This window comes from Saimiri boliviensis, chromosome 11 (genome assembly GCF_048565385.1).
Source record: "Saimiri boliviensis isolate mSaiBol1 chromosome 11, mSaiBol1.pri, whole genome shotgun sequence".
Taxonomy (NCBI): Eukaryota; Metazoa; Chordata; class Mammalia; order Primates; family Cebidae; genus Saimiri; species Saimiri boliviensis.
The window spans coordinates 8,172,647-8,193,450 of record NC_133459.1 but is presented as its reverse complement, the minus strand read 5'-3'; the positions used below and the strand labels follow the sequence as shown (position 1 = coordinate 8,193,450).

At 52.9% G+C, this 20,804-nt stretch overlaps 1 protein-coding gene across 1 annotated transcript in view; it reads right to left on the bottom strand.

Moving 5' to 3' along the window:
• Positions 1-1,244, bottom strand: part of SPSB1 (splA/ryanodine receptor domain and SOCS box containing 1) — a 79,573-nt gene extending 78,329 nt beyond the window's left edge. The window contains exon 1 of the mRNA XM_039474430.2: positions 1,044-1,244. The gene's annotated coding sequence lies outside the window, so the exon portion shown is untranslated. The remainder of the gene's footprint in view (positions 1-1,043) is intronic.
• Between the last annotated feature and the right edge of the window lie 19,560 nt (positions 1,245-20,804).

Here is a 20,804-nt window from a genome sequence, read left to right as displayed (position 1 = left end):
GCACGGCAGCACACACATACACAAAGACACACATTTGTAGAGACAGACACACAGACACACTCAGAGACACAAAGTGCAGAGACACACACCGAAAGACATATAACCACACACACTCACGAGGACATACACAGAGAGACACATAGACACACACACATTAGTCACACACAGACACACAGGCACACATTGACAAAGACACACAGACTCACTCAGAGATAGACACACATACACAGACACACTAGTCAGACGCAGACACATATTCACAAAGACACGCGCACACACACACGCAGACCGGCTCACAGACACCCGCTCTTCCTGCAGACCCGCACCCTGCCCTCGGGACGTCCCGTCCAGTCCTCGCCGGAACCTGGACGCCCGCGAGCCCCGCACACGCCGGGACGGCGACCCACCCGCGGTTCCGCCCACGGGCCCAGGCCGCGCTTGTTTTTCTGATTTAATCGATTTCCTGACAACCCTCCGGCTCTCCCGCCGCTGCTGGCAGCAGCCGCTGCGGCTCCGGGGCGGCGGGGAGGGCGGCACTCGGGGGTCCCCGGCGGGCTCCCTGCGGGAGGCGCTGCAGGAGGGTGGGGGGCGCCCTGAGGGGCGACTGGGCCGGGCCGCCGATCCCGACAGGGACTGTCGGGAAAAGCGAAACTAACTCAGTCGAGCGGCGTCCCGCGGCCCCCGGGCTCAGCGAGGTGGATCGGCGGCCCCGGAGCGCCCCGGCCCCTCCTCGGGACCGCAACTCGGCGCGACCGTCTCCGCGCCCCGAGACCCCCCGCCGCGCCTCGCCCCGGGACCCCGCGTCCTGCAGCGGCGACAGCGCGGGGCAGGCCGGGCCCCTCCCCCGGGAGCCGCGGCGAGGGAGGCGCGCCCGGAGCCACCGCGGGAGGGGCCGCGCCCCGAGTCCTCACCCCGGACCCCACCCGCTCCCCGCGCCCGGCCCTGCGCCACCCACTCGGTCCCCCGGCGCCGCGATCCCCGCGTCCGCCCCGCCCGGCCTCCCGCGCCCACCCGCCGGGTCCCAGGTGGCCCGCGCCGCCTACCGCGCCTGGGGACCGCCGCCGCCGCCGCTCTCCGAGGCCGATGAGGCTTGGGCGCCCGGGCCGCGCCCGCCGCAGGGAGCGAAGTCGCCTCCTCCCCGCGGCCCCGGCGCCGGCGCCTGGAGCCTGGTTCCTGCTGCGAGCGTGCGCGCTGCCCGAGCGCGACTTCTGTGCGGAGGAGAAAAAGCCACCGACGGCTTTAAAGTGAAAAAAGAGGAGCGCGCCGGTGGGCGGGGCCGGCCCTACCCTGCCCCGCCCCGCCCCCGCCCCCGCCCCGCCCCCGCCCCGCCCCCGCCCCCGCCCCGGGTGCGCGGACCACTCAGCCCTGCAGGGGCGGCGGGGGTTGCGCGGGGCGCTGGGGGCGCCGGGGTGCCGGGACTGAGCGCGTCACGTGTCCGGCACTCGCTCGGCCGCCCCCTCTGTCCCCTGCGTCCACCGCCGTCTCCGGAGCGGCCGCCCTGGCGTTGCTGGCCCGAAGCTCCGGTCCCTGCGGAGGCGTCTTTGGGAAACGCGTGGCCCGGGGCCTGGGTGGCAGCCGCGGGAGGCTGGAGTGGGGGCGGGGGTTTCCTAGGAGGAGAAATCTTCACGGAGACTGAGGGAGTGGGTCCCAGTAGCCCCGGAGCAAGGCCTCGTCGGCCTCCTGTGAAATGCCCAGCGGGGACGGGTGGACAGCCGCCGGTGGTCCCCGGAGCCTCCCCGCAGCGCTGTTTGGGCACCGCGCGTTTCGGTTTCCCGGGGAAGGGGGGCCTCGGACCTCGAGCCCCTGAGGGCGCTGGCGCCTGGCATACTCGGGGCCGCTCCCTGAGCAGGTCCAGGCCTCTGAGGACTTGTCCTGTGGCTCTAGCTCGTCCGAGGAATTTTCCTTCCCCTTCCCCGAACAATCACTTGGGACCGGGAAGATTTTAAAGAAATGACTGTTTTGAGAGCGAAATCCCCTTGCCTTCCCCACCTCTCGCTGTGTGAAGTCCATTGAAATGAGTGAGTAGTTAGCCTTTCTGGGGAAGCTTCCGTAGTTATTGGATCTTTACTATAACCCAACACGGTGAGGGTGGGACTCATGTCACACTCGCTGTAAAGGTGCGGGAATGGTGATTGGCCCGAGGCCAGCTGGCCAGAGCTTGGAACCCAACTAAACTGTGAGATTACAAAGTTTGATGTCTTCCCATCTTACGATGCTGAAAATCAGTTTAGTTTAGCTTTGTTTGAACCCAGAATAGGCATATGGAGACTCCACGACTTCCCTGAGCTGGGTGGGCCTGGGTGGGCATTCTGACTTTCCAGGTTCCAGCGGTTTAGGAACGTTGAATCCAGACTGGTCAGGTGGTAGCCACGGCCAGCAGCTCAGGGGTGCGTCCCATTTAAAACAGCACTTGAGGCCGGATGTAGTGGCTCTCATCCCTGTAATCCCCACACTTTGGGTGGCCGAGGCAGGCAGATCACTTAAGCCCAGGAGTTCAAGACCAGCCTGGGCAACAGCAAGACAGATTCTGCACAAAAATAATTAATAATAATAATAATAACTGGCTGGGTACAGTGGCTCATGCCTGTAATCCCAGCGCTTTGGGAGGCAGAGGTGGGTGGATCACCTGAGCTCAGAAATTCAAGACCAGCCCAGCCAACATGGCAAAACTCCGTCTCTACTGAAAATAGAAAAATTAGCCAAGTGTAGTGGTGTATGCTTGTGATTGCAGCTACTCCGGAGGCTGAGGCAGGAGAATCACTTGAACCCAGGAGGCGGGGGTTTCAGTGAGCCAATATCACACTACTGCACTCCAGCCTGCGTCATAGAGTGAGACCCCGTCTCCAAAATAACAACAAAAAAGTACTACTAATAATTTTAAAAGAGCACATGACCCCTCCAGCCACTCTGCATTTTGAGAACTGTTGTTGACTTGGGAGACCTGGGACAGACTCTGGGAGAGGCCCATGGGGTGCGCTCCAGGGCAGTCATTGCTGCAAATCACAGCTGCCTCTGATGGCTTCATTTCTCCTCCTTGGAAGAGAAGCACTGTTTGGTGGGTTATTTACTGTGTGTGTGACCTCTACCAGGCACTGTCATCTCATGGGGCTACGGCCACGTGGCCTGGGGCCATGGTGTTGCCAGCTTTCCTAAGGGGGACTCCTCCAGGCCCCACCTCTTGCATGTGGGAAGCTTCCAGGCCAGACTGGGACACGTTGGAGCTAGAGACCCGGCTTTGATGTGAGGGCCCTGAAGGAGCTCCCGACAAAAAGGCTTCAGCACCCCAACCCCACCGCCTTTGGCTTTAATATTGAAATCTCAGCTTTGATCCAGTTGAATAATTAGATCCTGCTGACCTAAATTTTCCAAAAGAAACCCCGGGGAGTGGGCCTCCTCTCCTCCAGGATGCTGGGCAGTTTGACTGGATGATAGAAAGCTGGTAGCCGGCAGTGACTGCTGTGGCCTGGGGCAGTGTTGAGCAATGCTGGAGGCCAGGTTGTGAGTTGGAAGGGCCCATAATCGCCCTAGATTCTGATACTATTGTTTCTTAAAAAAAAAAAAAAAAAAAGATACATAATCTTGCAACACTGTGGCATAAGCTAATAGATACTATCCAAAAATCAGAAGGGTGACTCAGGACTTCTACAAGGATCTGTGTACTGCAGGGGTGAGTCGGGAGGGAGGTGGCTCTGGGCTCCCAGTGGTGCCACCCCCAGTACCCCCAACTCCACCCCCACACACATTTCATCACTTCCATGAGCACAGTTTGCTCATGTCTTTAATCTGTGTCATGGAAATGGTGAGGAGAAATTGTTAGAAGGTGACTTGGCAACTATTTTTTCTGATGATGGTTCTGAGCCTTGAGCTTAAGAGCAGAATTCTGCTGCCCTCACGAGGGTTAGGGATCCCATCTTCTCTGAGTCCCTTTTGCTAATTGGAGCAAATGTGTAAAGGTTTGGTAATAGACAAACTCAGTGCAACCCCCAGCTATGCCATTCATCAGCTGTGTGACCTTGATCAAGTTACTTAACCTTTCTGAGATGTCCTGTTCTCATCTGTAGAACTGTTCTACATGTTTCCCCAGAATTTGGGGAGGTGGTTGCAATCATTCAACAAACATTAATTGAGCACAATTAATTAATTGTGCTATAATGAAATCAAGGATTTTGAGACCTGTCAAGATAGTAGATGAAAACAAAAACCAAAAACCTGGGATTTGCAACACAGAATTGTAGCAAGTTCTACCATAAAGAACACTGGAGCATATTAATACAATTTGCGTGTATTATGCATCCTTAGTTATCTCATGAAGGAAAATGGAAGTAGAGTGCTTTGTATGTTACGGAATTTAAAAACAAAAAGTAGAGACGAGGTCTTACTATGTTGCCCAGGCTGGTCTTGAACTCCTGGGCTCAAGTGATCCTTCTGCCTCGGCCTTCCAGAATACTAGGATTATAGGCATGAGCCATCACACCTGACTTCTTAAAGAATTTTGATCTCACAATATTCCCTAATTTAGTGCTTTGAGTCATTTCAGAGATTATTTGGTCTAACCTACTGTAGGGCTCACACCAGATCACAGCTTGTCAGACAGCGACACCTGCTGGCAAAGCATGGTATTGCGCTATAGCTCTATCAGACGTTAACCATGAATAAAGGATAAGATTCAGAGCAAAGTTGTGGGAAGATTTAAATGAACAGTTAGATGATAAACAGGCTTGGAAAGAATTTCTATGACCTTGAGAAAAAATTAATAAAGAAATGATCGTGGGTTTGTGACAATGACTACTGCGAAGTTCTTCAGAAACAGCGAAATAATAATGAGCAGGCTGTGATATTGGTGCCTATCTTAAATCTTCACCAGTTGTTTTTAACAGCATTTCAGTATTTTTTATCCATGGGATATCTTAAATATACATTATAATTAATTAGTTTTAGTAGTATTAATATACTAAAACTCCGTTAAACAGTCAAAGTAAAACCCTTCCAAGTATTTATTATTTGGTCCCCCAGTATTAATTTTTATTACAAATTTAGGAACCTAATGAATAAATATGGAACAGTGCTGTTCCGCATGCTAGAGAGAGCGCGGTGAACAATATAGACCAGGCTATGGGCCTTAGAGAATTTCCATTTCACTGCAAGAGACCAATAGTAAACAATAATTGAGATCATTCCAGAGGGTAACAGTGTTAACAAATCATCATTTTACATAAGTTTACCCTGTGGTCTATTTTTTTTTTAAACTTAGAGAGAGAGGGATAGAGACCTACATTCAGTGGCTTCAGTTCAAACCTTAAGACTCTGTATAAATATTCTAGAAAGGTCACCTTTCCGTCTCAAATAACAGATCAGAGACTTCCAATAGTCATGGACACCCCTCACCCTCCTGTTCCCCACCACAGGGCTTGCTGTGTTTGGTCAACACCTTGGCAGAGTCCAAACTGACAGGTCCAGTTTCTCTGTTCCTTCTTCATCTCAGGATGCCCCCGTCCCCAGCCAGAGGGTCAACTCCCTCATTCATTCAGCAAGCATTTATTGGGTGTAAGTTGTAAGTTGTATGACCTGCTCTGTGCTGGGAGGTTTTAAAGTTAGCGTTGATCCCACGAGGGACCGGGTTGGAGAAGGACAGTGAGTCAGCTCCTATTCTGCCTCACTCCTGGAAAAATGCCCCCAGGAGCTTGGAGCATCAGTACTGCCACCCCATCTTTTTTGAGATGGAGTCTCACTCTGTCGCCTAGCCTGGAGTGCAGTGGCATGATCTCAGCTCACAGCAACCTCCACCTCCCAGGTTCAAGAGATTCTCCTGCCTCAGCCTCCTTAGTAGCTGGGACTACAGGCACCTGCCACCATGCCTGGCTAATTTTTGTATTTTTACTACAGATGGAGTTTCACTATGTTGGCCAGGCTGGTCTCGAATTCCTGAGCTCAAGTGAGCTGCCTGCCTTAGCCTCCCAAAGTGTTGGAATTACAGGTGTGAGCCACCACCACACCCAGCCTCTCCTGCCACCCTTCTGCACAGAGCTTGGCACATTCCAGCTGAGAGCCTAGTGACTCCAGCTCTGGGAGGGCTTCTTCAGTGGGGATGTCCTGAATCTTTCTTTTCAGGGTATATCAGGCTGGAAAAAGAAATAATTAAGGCATCCAAACGCATAGAATGACAATAGATGTTTTTAAAGCTAAACTTCATTGAGTGCTATGTGCCAAGCACCGTGCTCTGTATGGTACAGGGAACATCTCATGGACCCTCCGAAGAGGTGGGTTCTGTGATTATCTCCACTCTACGGTGTGGAAACCGAGACACAAAGCATTTACAGATTTCCCTAAGTTGCCAAGCCAGTAAGTGGTAGGGCCAGGACTTGAACCCCTGAACTCAAAGCCCAGACTGCACATTGGCCTGGGTCAGATCGTCACTCTTCTGGAGGCAGAGCACCCAGGAGTACCAAGTGGTAAAGAAAAGGCTAGGTGCTGCCTTCACAGCCCCTGTGAGGGTCATAGGCAGAGCAATAGCCAAAGAAAAGATCTGTGCAAGTCAGGGACGAGCCTGACCACACAGCAAAGAAATGAGCAGACAGCGGCTCTAAGGAGCGGCTCTGTGGTCAGACAGAGGGGTCAGAGGTGGTCAAGAAAAGAACAGGGCACCAGGTGGCCCACCAGTGGCTCCCCACCCACATTGCCTTCATTCTCCCCCTAAGTAACCCCCAACACTTGCCCGCCCTGTCACCCCCTCTGCCCCCCACCCCACGCTACTCTGTACTGGGTTGAAGAGTGTGTCCCCAAAATTCATGTCCACCTGGAAACCGTGAATACGACCTTATTTGAAATACAGTATCTGCAGACATAACCAAGTTAAGATGAGGCCATGCTGGATTAGGGCAGGCCTTAATCTAATGACAGGTGTCCTTCTTGTAAGGGGAGGGAGATTCGAACATAGAAGCACAGAGGTGAGAAGCAGAGATTGGAGTGACGCATTACAAGCTAAAGAATGCCAGCGATCGTCAACAGCCATCAGAAGCTCAAAGTGGCAAGGAAGCCTCCTCCCCTAGAGGCTTCGCAGAGAGCACAGACCCGCCCACACCTTCAGCGTGACCTTGTCAGCCGCGTGCCACCTGGTTGACCGCCGTGCCTCCTCACCCACCTCCTAGCATTCACGGTTCCTCCCAATCTGTTCCCCACTCCGCAGCAGAAATGATCTTTACAAAATCACTTGGACCCCTACTCACTGCTCTTAAAATAGAGTCCAAAAACCTTATGTGGCCACAGCCTCTCTGCGGTCTGACTTGCTCACTGCTCCTGGCACGCTCTCCCATGGACCCCCCCTCATTACACTCATCACGGGGGTGATTTTCACACTTACTTGTCTGATTCTTTCATTAATCTGCCTCTCGCCAGACTTCATTTCATGAGGGTCTGCCTTTGCTTCCTGCTGAACTCCCAAGGCTTAGCTGGGTGGGACCTCAATCCATGGTAGTCCCTTGTATCAGTCATTCATTGCTGTGTAACAAGCATCCCCAAACTCAGTGGCTTTAAATCATTTGTTCTCACTTTCATTTCTGCAGGGTTGCTGGAGAGGGCTGAGCTGGTCTCCCTGGGCTTGACTGGGTGGCTGCTTTGGCATGTAGGCGCTGCCTGGGCTTGACACACAGAGCGGCTCTGCATGTGCTTGTCCTGGGGTTTGGGCGGAAGGGCAGTGGGAAGCCTAGAAGCTCTGCCAGTGAGGGTAGAGGAGGAGAAGGAAAGCTCGTGGGAGCGAGTGCATTTCAAGTCTGCTTCTGTCTCATCTGTTCACTTCCCAGTGGCTTTGCAAAACAAGTCCCATGGTCGAGCCCCGGGCAATGGGGTAGAGAAGGATGCTGCTCACTGGGCCGGGGGGACAGTAAATATTTGAACAATAATGTCGTCTTCCACTGTCCCAAAACAGTATTTGTTGAGCAAATGGGGACATTGCTTGCGCAAACTTGGTCAAGGGGAAATGAAGAGTCAGCAGGTGAAGAACTTGGAGGAATGAAAGCTTGTGAGTTTGGAGGTCTGACCCCCAAGGTGGCCTTCAGGAAAATGTCTCCGGAGGACCCTGCCAAGGTTAGCATTAGGCTCCCGTGGAAGGGTGTACGAGTGCCTGTCCACCTTACCATGGGGTGACATGCTGGCCCTGCCCTGGCCACAGAAGGGGACCCTGGGACAGGACTGTCTGCTGCTCACTCTCCTCATGGCTTCCCTGGGCTCTCCTCTATCACCCCGAGTCACACACCTTTCTACCTGGGATCCTCTGATTCCCAGCTGATCCTTCATACCACGCTGCTCTGATCCACTGATTCCCGGCTGATCCTTCATACCACGCTGCTCTGATCCACTGATTCCCAGCTGATCCGTCATACCACGCTGCTCTGATCCACTGATTCCCGGCTGAGCCTTCATACCACGCTGCTCTGATCCAGTGCTTTCTCTTTGCTCTGTATTTAGACTCTGTACCACCTTCTAACCTGGGTAATTTCGACTCATCGAGGTCACAGCTTAAATATCCCTTTTTCACGTAACCTTTGCTGATCTGCCCTTTGCCTTAGTGAGACTAGGTTCCCTGTCAAACACTCTCACTTTTTGGATCCTGCACGTCCCACAGTTGTAAAGACATTTTTTAAACTCAGCCCCCAGCCCCTACGGGAGTCCATTATTTTGGTTATGATTTCTTCCATGCAGGTAACTCACAGGCAGGGCGGCTAAGTGGACTCAGGCATTGAACACCGGGGTCCAATTCCAGCTCCACCAGGACTTCAGGAGTCACTAATCACTCTGTACCTCAAACTTCTCATCTGTAAAATGAGGTAAGAAGGGAGAGCACCCATAGCAAACCCCTCTTTGGCCTTTCCGATCTCCTGGCCCAGATGTCACTGACCACAGTCCCCCTGCGCTGCAGGAACGCTGGCTGTGTTCCCGCAGGTGTGACCTGGGGGTGCTTCTCTAACCTTCCTGTAGAAACTGACACTTGGGAAACCGTGGGACCCTCGTTAGCACCCGTGCATGGGCAGCCCAGAGGTACTGGGTGATTAGCACCCACGCGAGCAAACCTTTGCCCTCCTACTTCACAGGATTATAGTCCATTCCCATCATCACTTATTTTAATGCTCAAACTGTGCCCACTTTAAAAGTGGGAGTCCCTTTCAGCTGACTTTTGTCACGTCCTTTTGACAAGTCTCCACTATTCTCTGTGCATTTCCTTTTCTACACAGCAAGATGTTCCAGGCTCATTTTATCCTTTCCCTGCCCGAGTCCTGGAACCTGCCATTTTCCCAGGGAGCCCTGATTCCTGTTATTGGAGAGAGATATTTGAAACCCAGGATCTGGGTGCCCGTTCAGACTGGCCCTTGGCCATGCTAGAGCCCTGCTCAAAGAGGCACCACACTGGGGAGGAGGAGGAGGTCAACAGGCTCCAGAAGTGGAATCAACGGGTGATCTTATATTTTGGCTATATTGACAGAAAAGTCACAATTTTGTCAGGGATTCAGAGGGAAAAACTCATGTTAGGAAATTAAAAGGTAAGGCAATAATTAAATACAGAAAAAAAAAAACAAAATAAAAAATAAACTAGAAAGGAAATGTAATCATAGTATACTACATGGCTCAGCTGTAAACGATATTTATATACTCATAATAATACAATGAATATTTATTTAACCAAAAGTTGTAATACAACCATACCATGAAGTTGGAAGAAGAATGTGACTCCTCATCTCTCATACATGGAAGTTAATAGCAATAATAATAATAGCACCAACAGTTAGTTGAGAACTTATTATATTCCAAGCACAGAATAAGTACTTACATGTGTCAACTCCTTTAATCCTCACATGAGCCCTATGGTGTAGATACTACGATCCTGTGTCATAAATAAGAAAACTGAGGCACGGATTAGTGACTTGTTCAGAGTTGCACAGTTAGTAAGTGGCAGTGCCTGGAATTGAACCCAGGTAATCTGGGTCAGAAGTCAGCATCTTCACCATTATTCTATGTGGTCTGTTAGATTTTAGACATTTAGGTGATGCCAAAAATGAAAAGATTATGAAACAGAAGCATAAGCAGGCTACTGAGAAACACAGCAGTAAATAGCTAAAAAGAAAAGTCCCCTCTTGGGTGTGGCAGCTGGGTGTGTGAAGGGGTGGGGTAGGACGTGGTTGGGTTTTGTTGTTTGTTTACCTGTAGCACTGTGACATTTTAAAAACTATTCACATGTGTCTTAGTCCATCCAGGCTGCTGTAACAAAATACCATCAACTGGGTAGCTTATAAGCAAAAGAGAAATCAACAGAAATTTTATTTCTCGCCGTTCTGGAGGCTGGGAAGTCCAAGATGAAGGTGCTGGCAGATTTGGTGTTCCTTGTGGTCTGGCTTCTTTTTTGCTGTAATTTTGTGTGTTCAAGGATCGAGGGAGCTCTCTGGGGCCAAGAGCACTAAATCCCATGCTAAGAGCTCCACCAAAATGACCTCATCACCCCCCAAAGGTCCCACCTCCTAATACCACCACCTTGGGGATGAGGATTTCAGCAGAGGAATTTGGGGGGGTGGGGGGTGGGGAACACAAACATTCAGACCTGAGCAGCATGTATTATTGGATTAAAACACAAACGAAATCGAGAAAGGGAAATTCCGACAGTATAAAAGGAATCCCCGTTTCCCGCCCCAGTGGCCACCCTCTCACCAGCTTCCTGGGCATCATCGCCCAGAAACTTCAGACCCATCTGTGCTCTCCAACGTGGGTGCTGCACACCAAACCCGGGGCTCCCTCTTTCCTCTCTCCCCTAACAGTCTGAGTTTGAGATGGCTCCTGCCAGGGCGTTGGGGTCTCTCCCCAGTTCCCATTGCATGGCGGCGCCTCATTATCAAGCTGGGGTTCCCAGCTGCAGGGGCCTGCGTGAGCTCTTTCCCATGTGCCTCAAGGGCCCTCATGAGGCCAGCCACAGACATGGGAGCAGAGCCACTGGGCCCAGGGGCCTCTCCTCTCATGCGGAGCTCACAGCCTTGGCACCCAACCCAGAAGGAGATGCTCCTGCCCCAGCCACTGTCCACCGACTGCTTTTCAGGCAGGTCCAAGTGGGGACCTGGAGCGGGGGAAGCTCCGTCAACCCAGGGCATCCGGGCCAGGCCTGGCTACTTGAGGCATCAGAGTCTCCCTGTCACCCCCTTGCTTTTCTTTCTTTTTTTTAGAGGCAGGTTGCAGTGCAGTGGTATAATCCTAGCTCACTGCAGCCTCCAATTCCTGGGCTCAATCGATCCTCCTGCCTCAGCCTCCCCAATCAGTGCCTGTAGATTACAGGCACATGCCATCATGCCCAGCTAGCTTTGTCTTTTTCTTTTTTTCTTTTCTTTTTTTTTTTTTGGTAGAGATAGGGTCTCTCTATGTTGCCCAGGCTATTCTCAAACTCTTGGCCTCAAGCAATCCTCCTGCCTCGGCCTCCCAAAGCGTTGGGATTCCAGGCGTGAGCCACTGTTCCTGGCCCCTGTCACTTTTCTTGTTTTGTGGGCCATCTGGTAGCCATGACTGCCTTGTCCTCTGATATATATGTGCCACAGAGACACCCCAGTCCTTGATCAGAGGCCATCCCTCTCTGGATGAATGGGGCTTTGGGAGATCCGGTCAGCTCCACTCCCACCCTGCGAGGGGACCTCTCTCAGGAGCTGGCAAGCCCCCCTCCCTCCTCCATCCTGACATGGCTCCATCCCTCCAAGCCACAGTGGCTCAGCGAGGGGGCGGCTAAGTCTGGGTGAGGTCCCAGGGTGCCCACTCAGAATCCAGAAAGAGCAGCACTGGGGTGGAGTGAGCTGATTTTCCTTTCTATTTAAAGAAAAGCAGTCAATATTTTTAGGTGCCAGCTAAGAAGTTGTTTCCTTTGCAGAGGGTCTGTTGTGTGGCCAGAGGTGGTGGCTGACCTGGTTGCAGAGTGGGGATGGGGAGAAGAGGAGGAGAAGGAAGTGGTGGGGGGTGGGGGGGAGGGGAGGAGGGGGGTTGGGGGGAGGGGGAACGGAGGGGGAGGGGAGGAGGAGAAGACTGGGAGGTGGAGGACCGGGAGGAAGAGCGGGAGGAGGAGGAAAAGGAGGGAGCACGGGCCCTCTGTCTCCCTGGGCTGGTTCAAGACAGAGGCTGACATCTGGTTTTAAGTGAGGGTCTGTTATTTTTCCGCACTCAACTGCTGGGTTTGCCTGGAGCTCTAGAGGAACTTTCAGGAAATTGGTGGCAATTTGAACCCTGGGCTCCTTCTGGCCTCTGGATTTCATTCCGATACCAGACCACCCAGGCAGCTGGCACTTCCCGAGAGAGGGCTGAGCCCTGTCTGGAAGCTGCATCTGCCCATCCGCCTGTGCTCCTCCGGTCGGCCTGAGGAGGTGCACGGTGGTTCCGCAGCTTGGCAGGGTCATCTGGCTCCTGGGGCAGCTAGGGAGGGTGCAGAGCTGCAGCGAAGACCCCGAGGGAAGTGCCGCCTCCTCCCAGAGGGCCCCGGGGCTTGGGCTGGGAGGCGGGAGTGTGCAGTGGTGGTGGGACCCGGGCTGGCAGGCAATGCCAGTGCGGAGGGGGCGATGCCAGTGCCCAGTGCGAAGGGGATGATGCCAGTGTGGAGGCGGCAATGCCAGTGTGGAGGAGGCAAGGCCAGCTCGGAGGGGGCAATGCCAGCACGGAGGGGACAATGCCAGTGCAGAGGAGGCAATGCCAGTGCGGAGGGGGCAATGCCAGTGCAGAGGTGGCAATGCCAGTGCAGAGGCAGCAATGCCAGTGCAGAGGGGGCAATGCCAGTGCGGAGGGGGCAATGCCAGGGTGGAGGAGGCAAGGCCAGTGCAGAGGGGGCAATGCCAGTGCAGAGGCGGCAATGCCAGTGTGGAGGGCACAATGCCAGGGCGGAGGGGGCACACTGAGCAGGTCCTGGCCTGGGGCTGGGTTGCTGCTAACTGCCTCCGTGAGCCTTGATTTCTGCATTGAGAGAGCCCCGAACTTCCAGAAGGCTTCCAGGTTGTCAAGTAGCCGTAGTTCCTCTTGGACCCTGGGAATGTCACAGGCATCACATCCCATCAGAGCCACTGGAACCTGAGAGAGCAGAGCTCCAAGTTCCTCTGCTTGTGGGTGAGGAGACCGAGGCCCAGAGAGGAGCAGCAGCTGGCCCTATGCCACACAGCAGCGCTTTCCTAACCTTTCTGCTCCCAGCCAAAGCATCTTTTCCATCAGGACGTTCTGTGCTGATCCCCAGGGTGGGCAGTGCCCCTGCCAGGCGCTCCCACAGCACCCTCCTCACGGCCCAGCCCAGCCCTGCCCCTTGGGGCTGCCATCCCTTGGGCTGTTGTCTGTGTCCCCACCAGGCCGGGAGCCCTGGGCAGTGTCTCCCTCTGTGCTACCATGCCATGTATCCCAGCACCAAGCACAGCGCCTAGCACACAATAGGTGCTCAATAAATTGTGTGGTGAGATGTGAAATCAGTCCGAGGTGAGATGTGAAATCAGTCTGTGGTATTTGCTGAACTTCTCCTTTGAGTCCCCCAACATGAGGGCGCTCTCTCCTGACTCCCTAACCTCCTTCCCCGCCGCCCCTCGGAGCTGCAGTCTCTGTCTGGAGCCCTGTGGCTCCCGTCCCAAACATTCTCCACATTTGCAGCCCCTGAGAACCCTCTGCCTGTCGTTTCCTGAGTGCAGGGCCACGTCCTGGTCGTCCTTGTAGACACGTGGCCCTGTGCCACTGCTCCCACCCAGCGCTGCTGCAGGTCTCCCACTCCGGCCACGGGAGCTCATCGTGGCCCTCCCGTAGAGTCCTCGCCGTGCGCCTCTTTTCTGGAAAGCAGGGTTGACTATTCAGTTCGCAGAGGAGGAACAAGCTCACAGCGGCGAAACTGCCCTATGCCACTCTCTCAAGAGCAGGGGTGGGATTTGAACTCACACCTTTTTGACTCCAGAGTCCGACTCTTAGCCTCATGGGGTGCTGTCTCCTCCCAGGTGTCCTCGAAAGCCAAGGACAACAGGGCTCCCTCCATATGCTCGCTCCTTCCCGCCTGCAGAGAGGGTGGAAAGTGTCCCTCAGGAAACCCAGCACCCGTGTGTTTAGACAGGCCTGAGTCTCAAAGGAAACCACTCCTGGCAGGAGCCATCTGTGAGTCGGAGCAGCGGTGTGGGCACAGCGAGCCCGACCTCTGGGCACAGGGACCCTGCAGCTGCTACTGCTGATAAAAAACACATGAAGAGGAAACGCCCACAGGCAGCAGCGCTGGCTCACTCAGCGCAGTTGAGCCCTGCCAACCGGTGCTGATTCAGTCCCTGACTCAGTCGACAAGCACTTACCCGGAGTAAGGCCATGGGATGAGTCGTGGGTCCTTGCCCGCTGCCAGGGGCGGGGCAGGGGGAGCCAGTACACAGATCAATCATGGCCTGGAATGGAAAGGGAAGGCCTTGACCACGTGTGCAAGGCTGCCTACCCCGCAACTGCCATTCACTGAATGAATGAATGAATGAATGAATGAATGAAGGACTCTGGGGGGAGCCGGCACCCCTGGCCCCAGCCTTGCTTCGCTGACCATCCCTGCACAGCCAGGCCTGACCGGACCCTTCCCCAGGGAAACACCCTCTGATGATTGCCCAGTGCCTAGGAAGCAGTTCTCAAACTTTTCCCCAAAAGCACCCTCGCCCACCTCAAGTGGGAATAGCTTTGAAGGCTTGTGTTTTCTATTTGAAAGGGATGGCATTTTGCATTCGGCTCCAGAACAATTCAGAGTAAAAACGGTATTTCCCTTCAATTCTTGGGGTACAGTCTGTTCTGCGGAGATGGTGCCCCACTTGCCCTGTGGCTTCTAGTCTCAGGATTTCTTGGCTTGGTCAACTTCTTGGCTGACCTTCAAGGCCTTAGGGTCTGGCCTTGAGACTTAGGCCTTCGTGCTAGCTGTCTCTCTTCTCTCCAGGGTTTAACGCAACCCTCGGAGGGGAAGCTGCCGCCGGACGCCGGCCCACAGCTGGCCTCTGTGTGACCTGAGGCCCAACCCCTGGCACTTCGTGCCTCATATGAACAGCCTTTCGGTGTCTGCTGAGCTCGTGGCTAGTCTCTTGGCATTCGAGTGGGCCAGGAATGTCACTTGCATCCAAGTGACAACCTCCCTCTTCCCTGGAACCTCTACACCGCATTTTAGGACCTGGTGAACAGCAGCACACAAAGTCCTAATATTTACAGGGAATCGAACCATGGCTGAGAGTGGAGAAGCTGCGGGCCCTAGGATTTCCGAGGCACTCGGGTCATGTTAGCAGCCTGTGGTCGGGGCGCTGCTTTTCGAGAGCAAGAAGAGGCTTCTTCCCCTCCCACCTCAGTCTCCTGCAAACTTCGCTCTCCAACGCAGTGGGCGTGGGAGCCGACTGCCTGCAAGACTCCGGTAATAAACACCCCCCTCGGCGTGGTTTCCTTGGGGGATGACTGGCTTCTGAAATAACTTTATGATTAGAAAAACTTTGGGGTGGCTGTTCCCTTCCCTGGAACATAGAAACACAACTGCAAAAGTTGTTTTTTCTATTCACTGAGCCGTCCTGATTCCTGTGGCCTGGTAGATGCTTAGTGACAAGTTCCAGGATCCTTCAGAACTTTCACCTCCTGCCCTTGCATGGATTCGTGGCTCTGTGCTCAGCATTTCCTTCTGGGAGCATCCACCCGGGACGCGCAACACCCAGGGACAGACAGCCGGCCCCATCCCAATGCAGCCAGTGAGCCACTCAAACGCGAACCCTACCGCAATCTCCATGGGGAGGGGCTCTAGGCAGAATCCGATTGGAAGAGCAAGCACAGCCAGGTTTGAAACTGCCTTGGCACAGCCCTTGACAAAGACTGAGAAACCCTCAACCAGTCCTACCCAAGAATTGGGGGCAGGGGGAAGTGAGAAGGCACCCCAGGGGCTTCCCAATGTTGCAGCCATGGCATCCGCGCCACACTCTGCAAGGGCCTCCCTAGGATGTCTGAGGTGCAGCCATGGAGCTCGATGGCCTCTCCTCCTCTGGCATCTTGGGCCATCGGGATGGAGCCATTTTCCCTTACAAGAAAAGCCAAATGCAGGAGGCAAGAAAATGGCCGATACGTAGACTGGGGTTCCCAGATCCAACAGAGGATACCTAGGTACATTTGAATTTCAAATAAACAGCAGATAATTTTTAGTGTAAGTATGTCACAAATGTTGCAGGGACATACTTATATTAAAACTTTATTTGTTCTTTATCTGAAATTCAAACTTGGCTGGGCATCTTGAAGATTGACTTGCTCAATCCGGTGGCCCAAAGGCAAAGGGAGCTGAACTCAGTTTCCTGGTGACCCTGTTTACCATCCCTGGACCCAGCTCTGCTGAAGCTGTTTCCACCCCGGGTCCTTCTGAGGAGAAGGGTCAGGACATTTCCTTTGTTTTATTTTCATTTTCTTATTTTCAGATTTAGTTTGAGTTGGGTTTCTGTCCCTTGCAACCAAAGGAATCCTGCGAAGTAAGCAAGTGATGGCCAAAATTCAGGACCAATCGAGGTGTGGCATGGAAATCTAGCAGCTTGGAGAGGGAGAGTTTAGAACCAGGTGACATGGTTTGGCTGTGTCCCCACCCAAATCTCATCTTGCACTGTAGTTCTCGTAATTCCCAAGTGCTGTGGAACAGACCTGGAGGGCGGTAATGGAATCATAGGGGCTGTTTCCCCAATACTGTTCTCGTGGTGGTGAATAAGTCTCACAAGAACTGATGATTTTATAAGGGGTTTCCCCTTTCACTTGGCTCATTCATTCTCTGCTTGCGTGCCACCATGTAAGATGTGCCTCTCGCCTTCTGCCATGTAGAACTGTGAGTCCATTAAACCTCTTTTGCTTTATACGTTACCTAGTCTCGGCCGGACGTAGTGGCTCACACCTGGAATCCCAGCACTTTGGGAGACTAAGGTGGGCAGATCACTTGAGGTCAGGAGTTCGAGACCAGCCTGGCCAACATGGTGAAACCTTGTCTCTACTAAAAATACAAAAATTAGCCAGGTGTGGTGGTGCATGCCTGTAATCCCAGCTACTCTCCTGCGGAGGCTGAGGCAGGAGAATCACGTGAACCTGGGAGGCACAGGTTACAATGAGCCGCACTGTTTCACTCCAGCCTGGGTGACAGATAAGACTCCATCTCAAAAAAATGAAATAAAATAAAATAAAATACTCAGTCTCAGATATGTTTCATTTCTTTTTCTTTCTTTCTTTCTTTTTTTTTTTTTTTGAGAGGAAGTTTTGCTCTTGTTGCCCAGGCTGGAGTGCAATGGCACAGTCTCGGCTCACCACAACCTCTGCCTCCTGGGTTCAAGTGATTCTCCTGCCTCAGTCTCCTGAGTAGCTGGGACTACAGGCATGTGCCACCAGGCCTGGCTGATTTTGTATGTTTAGTAGTTACAGGGTTTCTTCATGTTGGTCAGGCTGGTCTCAAACTCCCAACCTCAGGTGATCTGCTCGCCTCAGCCTCCGAAAGGGCTGGAATTACAGTCGTGAGCCACCAGGCCCCGCCTCGGGTCTGTCTTTATCAGCAGCGTGAAGACAGATTAATAAAACACAGGGGTTCAAGATCTCTTAAAGCAGGATTTCGGGGCCTGGTGTCACGGCTCCAGCCCAGGTAACCTCTTCTTTCTCTCTCATGGTGGGCGCCCTGCATCCCCGCAGCTGCCTACACAGCAAGTGACCTGTATTCACCCTGGGGTTCATTTCTTTCTCCTGACCTGGAGCTTTCCTGGGCCTCCACCTGTGCCTGGGCTATCTCGAGTCTTCTAAACCCTTCCTTTCTTTCTGAGGCTGTTGGCTATTATTGTAATTGAAATTATATCAGCATTTGTCTTCCATTATAAAGTAATTTGTACTTACTGGGTCATTTTATTTTTATTTTATGTATTTTTTTCATTAGAATATTATCTATACATATATATTTTATTTCAATAGCCAATAAGTGGTTTTTGGTTACGTGATTTTTTTTTTTTCTTTTGAGACAGAGTCTCACTCTGTAGACCAGGTTTGGAGTGCAGTGGTGTGATCTTGGCTCACTGCAACCTCTGCCTCCTGGATTCCACCGATTCTCTGACCTCAGCTTCCCAAGTAGCTGGGATTACAGGAGTGCACTACCATGCCCAACTGATTTTTTGTATTTTTAGTAGAGATGGGGGTTCACCATGTTGGCCAGGCTGGTCTCAAATTCCTGACCGCAGATGATCCGCCCATCTCAGCCTCCCAAAGTGCTGGGATTACAGGTGTGAGCCACTGCACCCGGCCCATGATGAATTGTACAGTGGTAAAATCTGAGATTTCAGTTCATCCATCACCTGAGTAATGAACATAGGAACAGGATCATTTTAAACCTCACACTTTTGTCGTTTTAAAAATAATAAAGGCCGGGCATGGTGGCTCATGCCTGTAATCCCAGCACTTTGGGAGACCAAGGCAGGTGGATCACAAGGTCAGGAGATTGAGACCATCCTGGCGAACACAGTGAAACCCTGTCTCTACTTAAAACAAAAAACAAAAAATAAAAAATTAGCCAGGTGTGGTGGCGGGCACCTGTAGTCCCAGGAGGCTGAGGCAGAAGAATCACTTGAACTTGGGAGGTGGAGGTTCCAGTGAGCCAAGATGGCACCACTGCACTCCAGCCTGGGCAACAGAGTGAGACTCTGTCTCAAATAATACTAATAGTAATAAAAAGTGAAACGTTAGAAAGCACCTCTGTTCAGCGACAGAGGATTCACAGAGGTCCACCAGGACGCGTCCACTCAGCGGCGGTTACGCCTCTGCTGAAACTGGAAGCAGGAAGACTGTGAGACAGTGCAGAGGGTCTTCAGGATGCGATACAGTAGCACAAAGCAGAATTCCAAAGGGTATGGAGACAAGGCTGGCTAAGATGAGAAGCGGCCCAGGAGGGAGAGAGAGGACTCGATTCACAGTGACCGGCGCTGTGGGTCATTTCATGTCCTTTATGGGGGTTGTCTTTTTCTTTCCTTTTTTCTTTTTTTGAGATGGAGTCTCACTCTGTCACCCAGGCTAGAGTGCAGTGCTGTGATCTCGGCTTACTGCAACCTCCATCTCCCGGGTTCAAGTGATTCTCTTGCCTTAGCATCTGGAACAGCTGGGCTTACAGGTGCCCACCACCATGCCTGGCTAATTTTTGTATTTTGGTAGAGACGGGGTTTCACCATGTTAGCCAGGTTGACCTCAAGTGATCCACCTGCCTCCGTCTCCCAAAGTGCCGGGATTACAGGCGTAAGCCACCACGCCTAGCCTATATTTGTGTTTTTCTCTTTAAAAACAAAAAGCAGATATAAAAAGACCCCATACAGTGAACGCTGAAGGGGGCAATCTCCATGATTAACATTCTCATCTGAGTGCTTTACTGTTTAAAAATTTTTTTCAGTAGGAAAAAAAAGCCGTACAGAGTAGGAGCAGGTCCTGACTGACAGCATGAGCTTAGTTTGATGATTTTTCTTCCCAATGATGCCTCTTCAGACAAACAGAACATGTGAGGCTGGGTTTCTGCAGCCGGTGAGTGGGCACAGAGAAGCAGAAAGGGCCGTGGCAAGGCCTCCCCAGGCGGCAGAGGGCCCCTGTTGCTCCCCTCCCCCCGGCTGTCATCCCTGCTGCAGCGTCCAGCAGTGGGCATTTTAGCTTTGCTCTCCACCAGCTGCCAGTGGGAGCTGTCAGGAGTGGGGGTCAGACCTTGCCCTGCTTCTGCGTGGTCCTCCTGTCCCAGAGTGCCAACAAGGGTGGTGGCCCGCCACGGCTGGACCCCATCCATTGCACCCCTACCCCTTGGACCACTCTGGGCACAGGAGAGCCATGTGCTCAGAACCTCCCTCCCCTAGAGAGGATGACACATGCCAGGCTTACCTCTGGCCACACACTTGCCCAGGCCTCCGCCCCTCCAGTTGCCCTACGGACCATTCTCTTATGGAAGCTCCGAGCTGGGGGCCGCCAGCTTTTCTTCTCCTCATCCACAGACACTGGAACTGGCACCACAACACCTGCCTTGGGTCCCACTCGCAGACCCTGCCTGAGCTTCTCCTGGTGACTCATCCTTAGGCTGTGAGCACTGGTTGACAGTTGCTGGCACAGCCTCCCCCAGTGACCAAGAAAACAGCCCCATTCCACCCTCCTTAAGAAAGAAAGGGCACAGGCTTTTGGCATCCAGAGCATCAAACCCTAAAAGTGTCCAGGTAACCTGTGGATGATAACACCAGGACAATCCCCGAGCTCTCCCAGCTGCAGCTAACAGTTTTTTCTTTGGTTTCGTTATTGCCATTCATTCACACACTCACACATTCACACACACATTCACACACTCACACATTCACACACACATTCACACACTCACACATTCACACACTCACACATTCACACACACATTCACACACTCACACGTTCACTGCACAGTGGCATGTAAAGTATCGGAAACACGAAAACGAGCCGAACACGTGGAATCTCTGCCATCGTGGTCCTCAGCCCAACAGGTGAGTGGGAAGATGCGGGGAACAGAGGGCATGGGTGGAGCCGCATCCCCTCCCCTTCTGCTAAGAGCGTGGCGGTGGGGGGGGGCGGTGGCTGACCCCACCAGGGCTCTGGCTGCTTCTAAAGAGCTTGTAAGAGACCCTGGAGAAGGTGGGCTCAGGCCAGCAGCTCCTGAGCTTGTCTCTACCACGACTCCATTTTTTTTTTTTTTTTTTAACAGATCTCCAGGCTGGAATGCAGTGGAACGATCTTGGCTCACTGTAACCTCTGCCTCCCGGATTCAAGCGATTCTCCTGCCTCAGCCTCCAAAGTAGCTGGGACTACAG